This window comes from Acomys minous (genome assembly GCF_964271855.1).
Source record: "Acomys minous genome assembly, chromosome: 11".
NCBI classification, from domain to species: domain Eukaryota; kingdom Metazoa; phylum Chordata; class Mammalia; order Rodentia; family Muridae; genus Acomys; species Acomys minous.
Window position 1 is genome coordinate 82,958,361 of NC_140492.1, and position 9,813 is coordinate 82,968,173.

Genomic DNA, 9,813 nt, shown 5'->3' on the forward strand with positions numbered 1-9,813 from the left:
AATGTTACAACTTTCAAATTTATGACAAATTAAAATTTGTCACACTTGTTAAATTAAAAATTATTAAAATCCAGAATTATGAATATTTGAAGTTCTTGTATTTTATTATAACTCAACATGTATTATTAATTGGCTCTGACCCACAGGTTGAGCCAAGTCCTTATTTATTTATTTGTTTTGTTTTGTTATTTTTTGAGACAGGGTTTCACTGTGTAACAGCCCTGGCTGTCCTGGACTCACTTTGTAGACCAGGCTGGCCTCGAACTCACAGAAATCCGCCTGCCTCCGCCTCCCAAGTGCTGGGATTAAAGGCGTGTGCCACCATGCCCGACTCCAAAGTTCTTATTTTAAGGAGTCCCCAATAGCATAAAATGTATTTGTGTACAATTTAATTCCACAAGAACTATGCACCATAAGGTAAATACTCATAGTCAAAAGAAGAGAGTAGCTTGGTGTATCTTGAAATCTTTGCGAACTGAGCTCCTAAGGGAGAGTCAAGTTGGCACAGCATATTTAAAGAGAGACCACCGCACAATGGCTACACAGAAGCCTGTCAGGCCAGACCTCCAACAGAAGGGCTGGCATAGAGAGAAAAGTCAGTGCGAGCTGACCTGCCAAGGGGAGGAGAGGCCGTCATGGACCCAAGAGTGGACCTGAGTCCAAGGAGAAAACTAGGTCACAGAGCAATGCGTGTCTGGGCTCCTTGCCCTCTGGGAATATACCTGGATGTTCTGACAGTCAGCTGATGGGACTGAAACCTAAACCAATATGAACCCCTGCATCTGACGGGAGAAGCGACTCGGTTCATTATTTCTTCAGGTGTATGAATGACCAACTGTGTTCAAAGCATTCGTTTCCATGGAAGTGAGAAAGCTGGCTTCACTTCCAAACATGCCTGATCTATGACGGGCTTTGCCGAATATGAAGGTCTAGCGTTCGTTCATTAAGAATGTAAGCCAATACGCGTTCTTCTGTCATAGCATGGATATAGTATATACCCTGGGGAAAAAATGGGGCTGGCCTTGAACTCACAGCGATCCATCTGCCTCTGCCTCCTGAGCACTGGGGTTAAAGGCATGCACCACCATGCACGGCTGTTTGGTGTTCTTCTTTCACACATCTTCCCTCGTATTTTCTCAGGAAGATCCTTTACTTCTTCAGCCTCGATTTTCAACCCTATCGTAATTGGAACATCCGTTATCTTCAGCTTCTTAATCTGTATTATCAGTGATGTTATAAATAATGTATTTGCCGGATATGGTGGTGCAGACCTTTAATCCCAGCACTCGGAAGGCAGAGGCAGGCAGATCACTGTGAGTTCGAGGCCAGCCTGATCTATAAAAGCAAGTCCAGACAGCCAAGGCTGCACAGAGAAACCCTGTCTTAAAAATCCAAAAATGAATAAAAAATAAACAATGTATTTATTACACATTGTAGTTTTTCAAAACAGTTTTAATTATATGTATATATATGTGTGTGTGTATGGTTTTATATATGTATGCATGTGTATGTATGTATGTATGTATAAAATCCTGGCTTAAATGTCAACAACAGAGGTTTGGGATCATTTAAACCCTCAGTTGACCCTGTTGTTGATTCTACATCTATTGTATTTGTTCTGGTTAGTGAAATATTGCTGTACCAGTGCCTCCCTTTACAGTGCCAGGAGGTGCTGTACAGGCTGCTGGGAGAGAAAGATCATCAACAGTCTTCAACTCTTCATCAACAGTCTTAGTTGAGCAGTGGTGGGGTCTCGTGCCTTTGATCCCAGCGCTAGGGAAGCAGAGGCAGGCAGACCCCATGAGTTCAACGCTACTCTGGTCTACAGACCCAGTACAGCCAAGGCTACACAGAGAAACCCCATCTCAAAACCACAACAACAAAAAGCTGTGGACAGGAACTCTACTACTATGGTTCCCCTAAATGAACACATTGTCAAACTGCCTTCTGGAAAGTTATGTTCATAGATAGCATCTACTCGCAGCTTTGATCAGCAGTGCTAAGAATTAGTGGACATTGAGTGGAGTGTTTGGCCCTCAGCAGACATCGCCAGCATCCCTTCAATGCTCAGAAAACATCAACGGAGGGCACAGGAAGAATATATGAGCCAGAGGATGGGGAAGATGCTAGACACAGTGTCCTCTGCACATGGCATGGCTGCTGCATCATAGGTCACAGGAGCTGGGGTTGACTGCACAGGGTCCTCACAAGATAGAGCCCATCCGCGTTCCAGCATGGACTGGGGAGACAAGTATGGTCTCTTGCAGGAAGGTGAACAATTTTCCTCAGCAATGTATCTATTAGTAAGTTGTTCATGCTCCAATGAATAACTCCCACATCCCTCCAACCAGTGTTCATACAAACAACCCGAATCAAACTAGTGGGTCTCACTCACACACACACACACACACACACACACGCACACACACACACGCGCGTGCACACACACACACACACACACACACGCATAGTGGTGTCTGGAGAGGCTCTTTAGGAGATGACACCTCCCCCTTTAGGACCTAAAGGTAAAGTCCTTTGGTAAGAAGTGGAAGATAGAAAAAAATCTGTCGTCCAGGTCAGGCTGGCTACACAGAGAAACCCTGTTTCAAAAAGAAAGAAAAAGAAAAAGATCCATCCTCTCTTCTGCCATGTTAAGACAGTAAGAAGATGACTGGGGTTTGTCGTTTGTTGGGGTGGTAGTGTTGTTTTGAGACAAGATCTGGCTATGTAGCCTTGGACATCCTGGAACTCGCTGTGTAAACCAGGCTGCCTCAAAACTCATCCTCCTCCCTCTACCTGCTGCGTGCTGGCATTAAAAGCAAAGATGATCAAGTTTATTCCTTCTCAAGTCTCTGATGGAGTTGGAGACCAGGTAGCTTAGTTTTTACAATGAAGCTTAGTTGCTTAGGGGTTAAGATGTTTTTAGGTCTAGAGAGGTGTTTTAAGTTGACAGTGACAATATGTGATGGAGACTGATTTACATTCAGAAATTTAGACGCACCAAGATAGGAAAGATGTCTTTCTTCAAGGCTGTCAAATACAGATAGCCCAAACACTAAGAAAGTAACATTTTAAAATTCCTGATTGTGTCATGGTTCTTCTTGCTATAGGTAATCTATTGTATATAGGAGTAGTGTATATGTAAAAAAAAAATTAAAATTAAAAAAATCAACCCTTTAAAAAAGAAAGCAAAGATGACAGTTTGTGAGCTAGTGGGCAGGCTCTCACTGGAGAGCCTATGCATTTATTGTTCTGTCAGACTTTCAGCCTCCGGAACTAGGAGAAAATAAGTTTCTGCTGTTGAAGCTACCTGGTCTTTGTCACCTTGGTAGGGCTGCCCTAAGCAGATCAAGACAGGCACTGAGAAAAGTTAGTGTCACCAACAGAGCTTTCCTATCTATTTTTATGGGGAGTAAGAGAGATGTGGAGAGAGATGTACATGAGAGTACTGAGAAAGACGTTAGGCAAAGAGTTGCGCAACAAAATAGGTATTTGGTTTTTGTTTTTTCCCTATGTAAGGAAGAACACCTGAGAAAATTACCATAGTTATGAAAGCTCCTGGCTGTTAAAGTGTAAAGAGAGTCTCTCGCAGCTTTTTTTTCTCCTTTACAATGATGCATTTTCGTGACGTACAACTCTTACCATAAGGTAAGTCATAAGCTACTACAAAGCAGATCTTTCTGTTAGATAATCTTGCCTGGGCCACAGTGGATTGTTCAGTCCAGACAACGTTGCCCAAAAGGCTATCAGAAGAGTTCGGTGAGGTTTCTAGAAAACTCCCTTTAGCCTAAGAGTGACCAAGGCAGAGTTTTCTCTTTTCTCTCTAAGCTCCTATAGATGGAAATTTTCCTTCACGGTCCACTGTAAAGCAAGCCAAGCTAAAGCTGGGGTGGACTGCTTGGTTTTGTGGGTCCCCTGTACTTCCTGTGTTGGGAATGTGATCTGCAGATTCCTGTGTCAGTGTTTCTAGACGGGTCCTCTAGGGACTGATAGGGTCTCGAGGACTCTGCCCGCATGAATGAGTTAATGGGCTACTGAGCTGAGGCTTGGCTATAAACGCGCATGCTCTGCCCTGCATGTGCCTGGGATGCAGCAGAGAAGCCTTCACTAGGGCCGAGAAGATGCAGCACCATGGTCCTGGACTTGTCAGCCATCCAGAACGTAAATTACTCAGATCTAAGCCCTCGGTTACAGCGACAGAAAAGGAACACAGGCCTGGGCAGAACTAAGAAACTCAAAAGGTCAACGGAGCTGGAACGCTGACCTGATTATCCCTGAAACCTGACCTCGCTGTGCGCTTCGGAGCTGTAGGAGCTAGTAAATTTCCTTCCTTGCCTAAGCCAGGGGGAGGCTGGCTTTCAAGTATTCACAGCAGAAACTCCCCTTCCTATAGAAGACTAAGCTGATCTCAAAAAGGTTTTATTCATAGCAGAAAAATGCATGCCCTCTCACTCAGCGATGACCCGAAATGCCCGTGTGTGTGTGTGTGTGTGTGTGTGTGTGTGTGTGTGTGTGTGTGTGCGCGTGTGCGCGTGTGCGCGCGCGCGCGCGCGCGCGTGCCATCTATGGTCACATATACTAGAAAGTGTCTCTACTATTCCATCCCCCAGCCTAAAGCCCTTGACACAAGCACATTAGATTGAAATGACATTAATGTGTCCTCTCGGGTCACCAAACTATAGTTTCTGAACTCAATAGTGGAACAACAGAATGAGCGTCCGGACAGGCAGGACGGGGAGGGGGGGCGGGGGTGGGGGGCGGCTACAACCAGGACAGCCACATCCACAGGAGCAGCTGAGGACTAACTGAAAACCACTACAAAGACCTTTTACGTATAAGGAGAGCTAGCAAGGAGTTTGCCAGCTGCCAGCAGCAGGAGGCCCAGAGTGATGTGTTTTTATTATAGCTAGAAAAATATACTTTAGATAAACTGTTGTGCTTCAGGGTCAAATATTTAAATCACTTTTGAGCGGAGGAAAAAAAAAAACCACAGAAGAGCTAACGACTGCAGATTAATGAAACCTGTTGGGAAGGAAAAGTAGGAGGCAGAATCTACCTGGAAGGCTGAGGGTATCGCTTAACCTTAAAGCATGAGGTTAGCATGCGTTCACTCCCTAACACACACACACACACACACACACACACACACACACACACACACACACACACACACTCACCTCACAATGCAAAGTTAATACCTAAAACCAGAATGCCGTCTCCCAGACTTCACAAACTCTATGGCAGCTGGGCTATCTACAAATGGATTGTGCAGAAAGTGTACACAGGTTATCTACAAATGGATTGTGCAGAAAGTGTACACAGGCTACCCAATTCTGTTAGTTCCTGCCCTGAGAAATATTAACATGCCGGGCGTGGCGGCACACGTCTTTAGCCCCAGCACTCAGGAGACAGAGGCAAGCGATCTCTGTGAGCTTGAGGCCAGCCTGGTCTCTTCCTGGGGCAAAGAGTCTGATTCTCCAGATTTTTCCTATTTTCCAAAGGCCAGAATATTTTTATTTTATTTTTGTTTGTTTGCTTTTTTGTTTTGTTTTGTTTTTGAGACAGGGTTTCTCTGTGTAGCCTTGGCTTTCCTGGATTCACTTTGTATACCAGACTGGCCTCAAACTCAGAGATCCACTCTCCTCTGCCTCCTGAGTGCTGGGATTAAAGGTGTGCACGACCAAACCCAGCTTCTTTTTTTTTTTTTAAAGATTTATTTATTTATTATATATACAGTACTCTGCCTGCACGTACAACTGCACGACAGAAAAGGGCACCAGATCACATTATAGATGGTTGTGAGCTACCATGTGGTTGCTAAGAATTGAGCTCAGGACCTCTGGAAGAGTAGCCAGTGCTCTTAACCTCTGAGCCATCTCTCCAGCCCAGCCATAATCTTTGTTTAAGAGAAAATTTCAGTAGGCCTCAGTTTTACAACACCAATTCTTGCCGTGGAAACTCTCTTCTTTTTGTCAACTAGAGGGCCCAACTCCAGGCAATACATAAAGCTATAAACTTTGTATTATTATCATATATACATATATATAATTTTTATCTTTTATTATATATATGTGTGTGTGTGTATATGTATGTATGTATGTATGTATGTATCAGTAGACACATTAGCTAATATCTTCCCTCTATCTTAGTCAGTTCCCAGGTCCAGGTCTGAGGGCCATGGGTGTTCCACCATAACCCTATATTTCCTCAGGAGGAAGTTGAGGGGCAGGGAGTGGAAGGGCCAGGGGCCCCGTGAAACCTCGATTCCAAAGAATTCATAGTCTGGAGACAATCCATTTGGTAGTGGCAGCTGTGGCTTCTGATTTCCTGGGCGAGGTGGAGCCATGGTGTGATCTCAGCAGCCTTCACTGCCATAGGAGTGGAGAGAATCATATTGTAGGGTCCTTCCGCGTTGCTTGCAGTGTCCTTGTGACTCCCTGTGTGGCCCAGACATGGTGGACCCCGAGGTCAGCCAGGACGCTTGGCTGGTCCAATGAGTAGCCTTTATGAAGAACTGGAGGACGTGTGGTGACTAGAGAAAGGAATAGTTAGAGAGTTCTGCCAACTGGCTGGTCTCCGAGCCTGGGAAGCAGTGGGGGAGGGCTTCCACACATAATCTCATAGGGAGGTAAATCGGCACCTGTAGCAGGCTGAAGCAAAGCAAAGCAAAGCAAAGCAAGGAGGACTAGCTGCCTTTGGTAGACTCTAATGAGACTTTTGTTACATATGTCTGTGTGTGTGTGTGTGTGTGTGTGTGTGTTTGTGTGTATACATATATATGTGTGTGTATATACATATATGTGAGAGAGTAGCTCCGTTTGCTACACTAGAGAACCGTGACTAATACAGGAAGTGACCCTGACTCAAAGGAATAGACAGTGATAAAGGAGAACATCTGATGCCTTCTTCTGGTTTCCTTTTTGTTTGTTTGTTTGTTTGTTTGTTTGTTTTGTTTTGTTTTTCAAGACAGGGTTTCCTCTGTGTCACCTTGGCTGTCCTGGACTCGCTTTGTAGGCCAGGCTGGCCTCCAACTCACAGTGATCCCTTTGCTTCTGCCTCCCCAAATGCTGGGATTACAGGCGTGTACCACCACGCTTGGCCTTTTGGTTTCTATGCACAGGCATGCATCCCCTACACGTGCACACGCGCGCACACACACACACACACACACACACACACACACACACACACACAAAGAAGTAAACCTCTTTTGTTTTTTCAAGACAGGGTTTCTCTGTGTAGCCCTGGCTGTCCTAGACTCAATTTGTAGACCAGGATGGCCTCGAACTCACAGAGATCCACCTGCCTGTGCCTCTTAAGTGCTGGGATTAAAGGTGTGTGCCAACCCCCGCCCCTACTAAAAATAAACCTTTAATTAAAAGAAAAACATAAAATAAGGCATCTTCTCACGTTGCTGGAGTCTGAGAGGTCTAAAATAAAGGAGGGGAGGGACTGACAGCAGCTCCACTACTCGTCGCTAAGGCAATGCTTTGAGTTGGGAAGACCGCCATGTCCTCACCTGAGACCTCCATTCTAAGAGAGTCCTCCTAGCCCAGCCTCACCCTAAGTACCATCCCAGTAGCTGCTGTGTTTCAGCATCTGGATTTTTGTTTTTGAGGCAATATATTCATGTTATAATACAAATAGTGGACTTAATCACATGTAGTGGTTTGAGTAGGAATGGTCCCCACAGGCTTGGGCATTACGGAGTGATGCTGCTTGAGGAGGTCAGGAGCTGCATCCTCGCTGGAGAAGGCATGGGCTTGCTGGAGGAAGTGTGTCACCAGGGCTGAGCTTTGAGGTTTCCAGGGCTTAAATTCAGGCACAGTGTCTCTTTCTTCCTGCTGCCTGCTGATCTGATGTAGAGCTCTCAGCTCCTTCTCCAGCACCCTGTCCGCCTGCGTGCTGCCATGCTTCCCGCCATGATGAACTGTAAGCCAGCCACTATTAAATGTTTTCCTCTGTAAGAATTGCCATGGTCGCCAGGCATGGTGGCGCACACCTTTAATCCCAGCACTCAGGAGGCAGAGGCAGGCGGGTCGCTGTGAGTTCAAGGCCAGCCTGGTCTATAAAAGTGAGCCCAGGATAGCCAAGACTGTTACACAGAGAAAAGCTGTCTTGAAAAACCTAAAACAATAAAATAAAAATAAAAAAATTACCATGGTCATGGTGTCTCTTCACAGCAATGACATGCTAAGATACAACATCTGTGACAGGGATAGATAAATTAAGTGTTAAATTAAGGATGTGGCTTCCAGAGGCAAACTGTCTAGGTTTGAATCCCAATTTAGCCACCTATAAACTGTGAAGCCTTGAAGAGGTGATTTTACCTATCTGTTCTCAGTTGTATATGGCACATAGAAGTGCCATTATCACTATTACCTATGATTAACTGAGTGTTACTATTACATAATAATATGTAATCTACAATTACCATTGTTATTACTACTTTATATACACAGCAGTGTATTATTTCACACAGAAAGTGACATTATCCTTATTATTGCCTATGATTATCTAATATTAATATTATATAATGATATGTAATATATTGTTAACATTGTTACTACTATTTTATTTATGAATAGCAATATGCTATTACACACAGCAAGTACCCCTTTCATTATTATTTTCAAGAACGTTATAACAGCAATGTTGTTGCTATTTGTTTGTTGGTTGGTTGGTTGGCTGGTTGGTTGGTTGGTTGTTGGTTGGTTAGTTGTTGGTTGGCTGGTTGGTTGGTTGGTTGGTGATTGGTTGGTGATTGGTTGGCTGGTTGGTTGGTTGGTTGTTGGTTGGTTGTTGGTTGGTTGGTTGGTTGGTTGTTGGCTGGTTGGTTGGTTGGTTGGCTGGTTGGTTGGTTGTTGGTTGGTTGTTGGTTGGTTGGTTGCTGGTTGGTTGGTTGGTTGGTTGGTTGGGTTTTTTTTTACCACTGGCCACTTAGTGCAAGGCATATGAGAGAGTTGGTCCACAGAGTCATAAGGTATCTGAGAAAGGTCTCCTTCTGTTCAAAGGGAAGAAAACCAAGCTGAGACAAATGCTCACAAACACAGGCATGGTTATCTTCTCTAGAGACAGTGACTGGAGGAGGCCTAAGGACATACAAGAAACTCTCAAAAGCCTCACCCAGGGACTCCTACAATCTCCATCCATTGTGCTACATAGTCCTGTTTTCTTTTTTCTTTCCTTTTTTCTTTTTCTTCTTTTTTTTTTTTTTGGTTTTTTTGTTTGTTTGTTTGTTTGTTTTTTGTTTTTTGAGACAGGGTTTCTCTGTCTAACCACTCTGGCTGTCCTGGAGCTTGTTTTGAAGATCAGGTTGGCCTCAACTCACTAAGATCTGCCTGTCTCTGCCTCCCAAGTGCTGGGATTAAAGGTGTCTGCCACCAGTGCCCTGCTCCACGGACACTTCAAATAACAATACTTCTTAAGAAGATGCCTTGGATTCTGAAGTCTCACATTTGTCTTCTAAATACAATATTCTGTACGGAAACATATATACAAGTAACTGTTTTATAGATATGTATTTACACACATTTAGCATGTAATAACAAGTAATGAAAAAAGGGCCATGGATTTGAAAGAAAGCAAGGAGGAAAACATGAGGGTGTGCTGGAAAGAGGAAAGGGAAGGGGGAACTAATACAATTATAATACAATCTTAAGAATAAAAGAACAAATTAAAAATTCATATAGAAACAAAGGATCGTAGGTAGCCAAAACCATCCTTAACAACAGCAACCATCCTGCAAGGATCATATGCCTGATCTCAGGTTACATTACAGAACCATAGTACTACAAACAGCAGGGTAGAGCA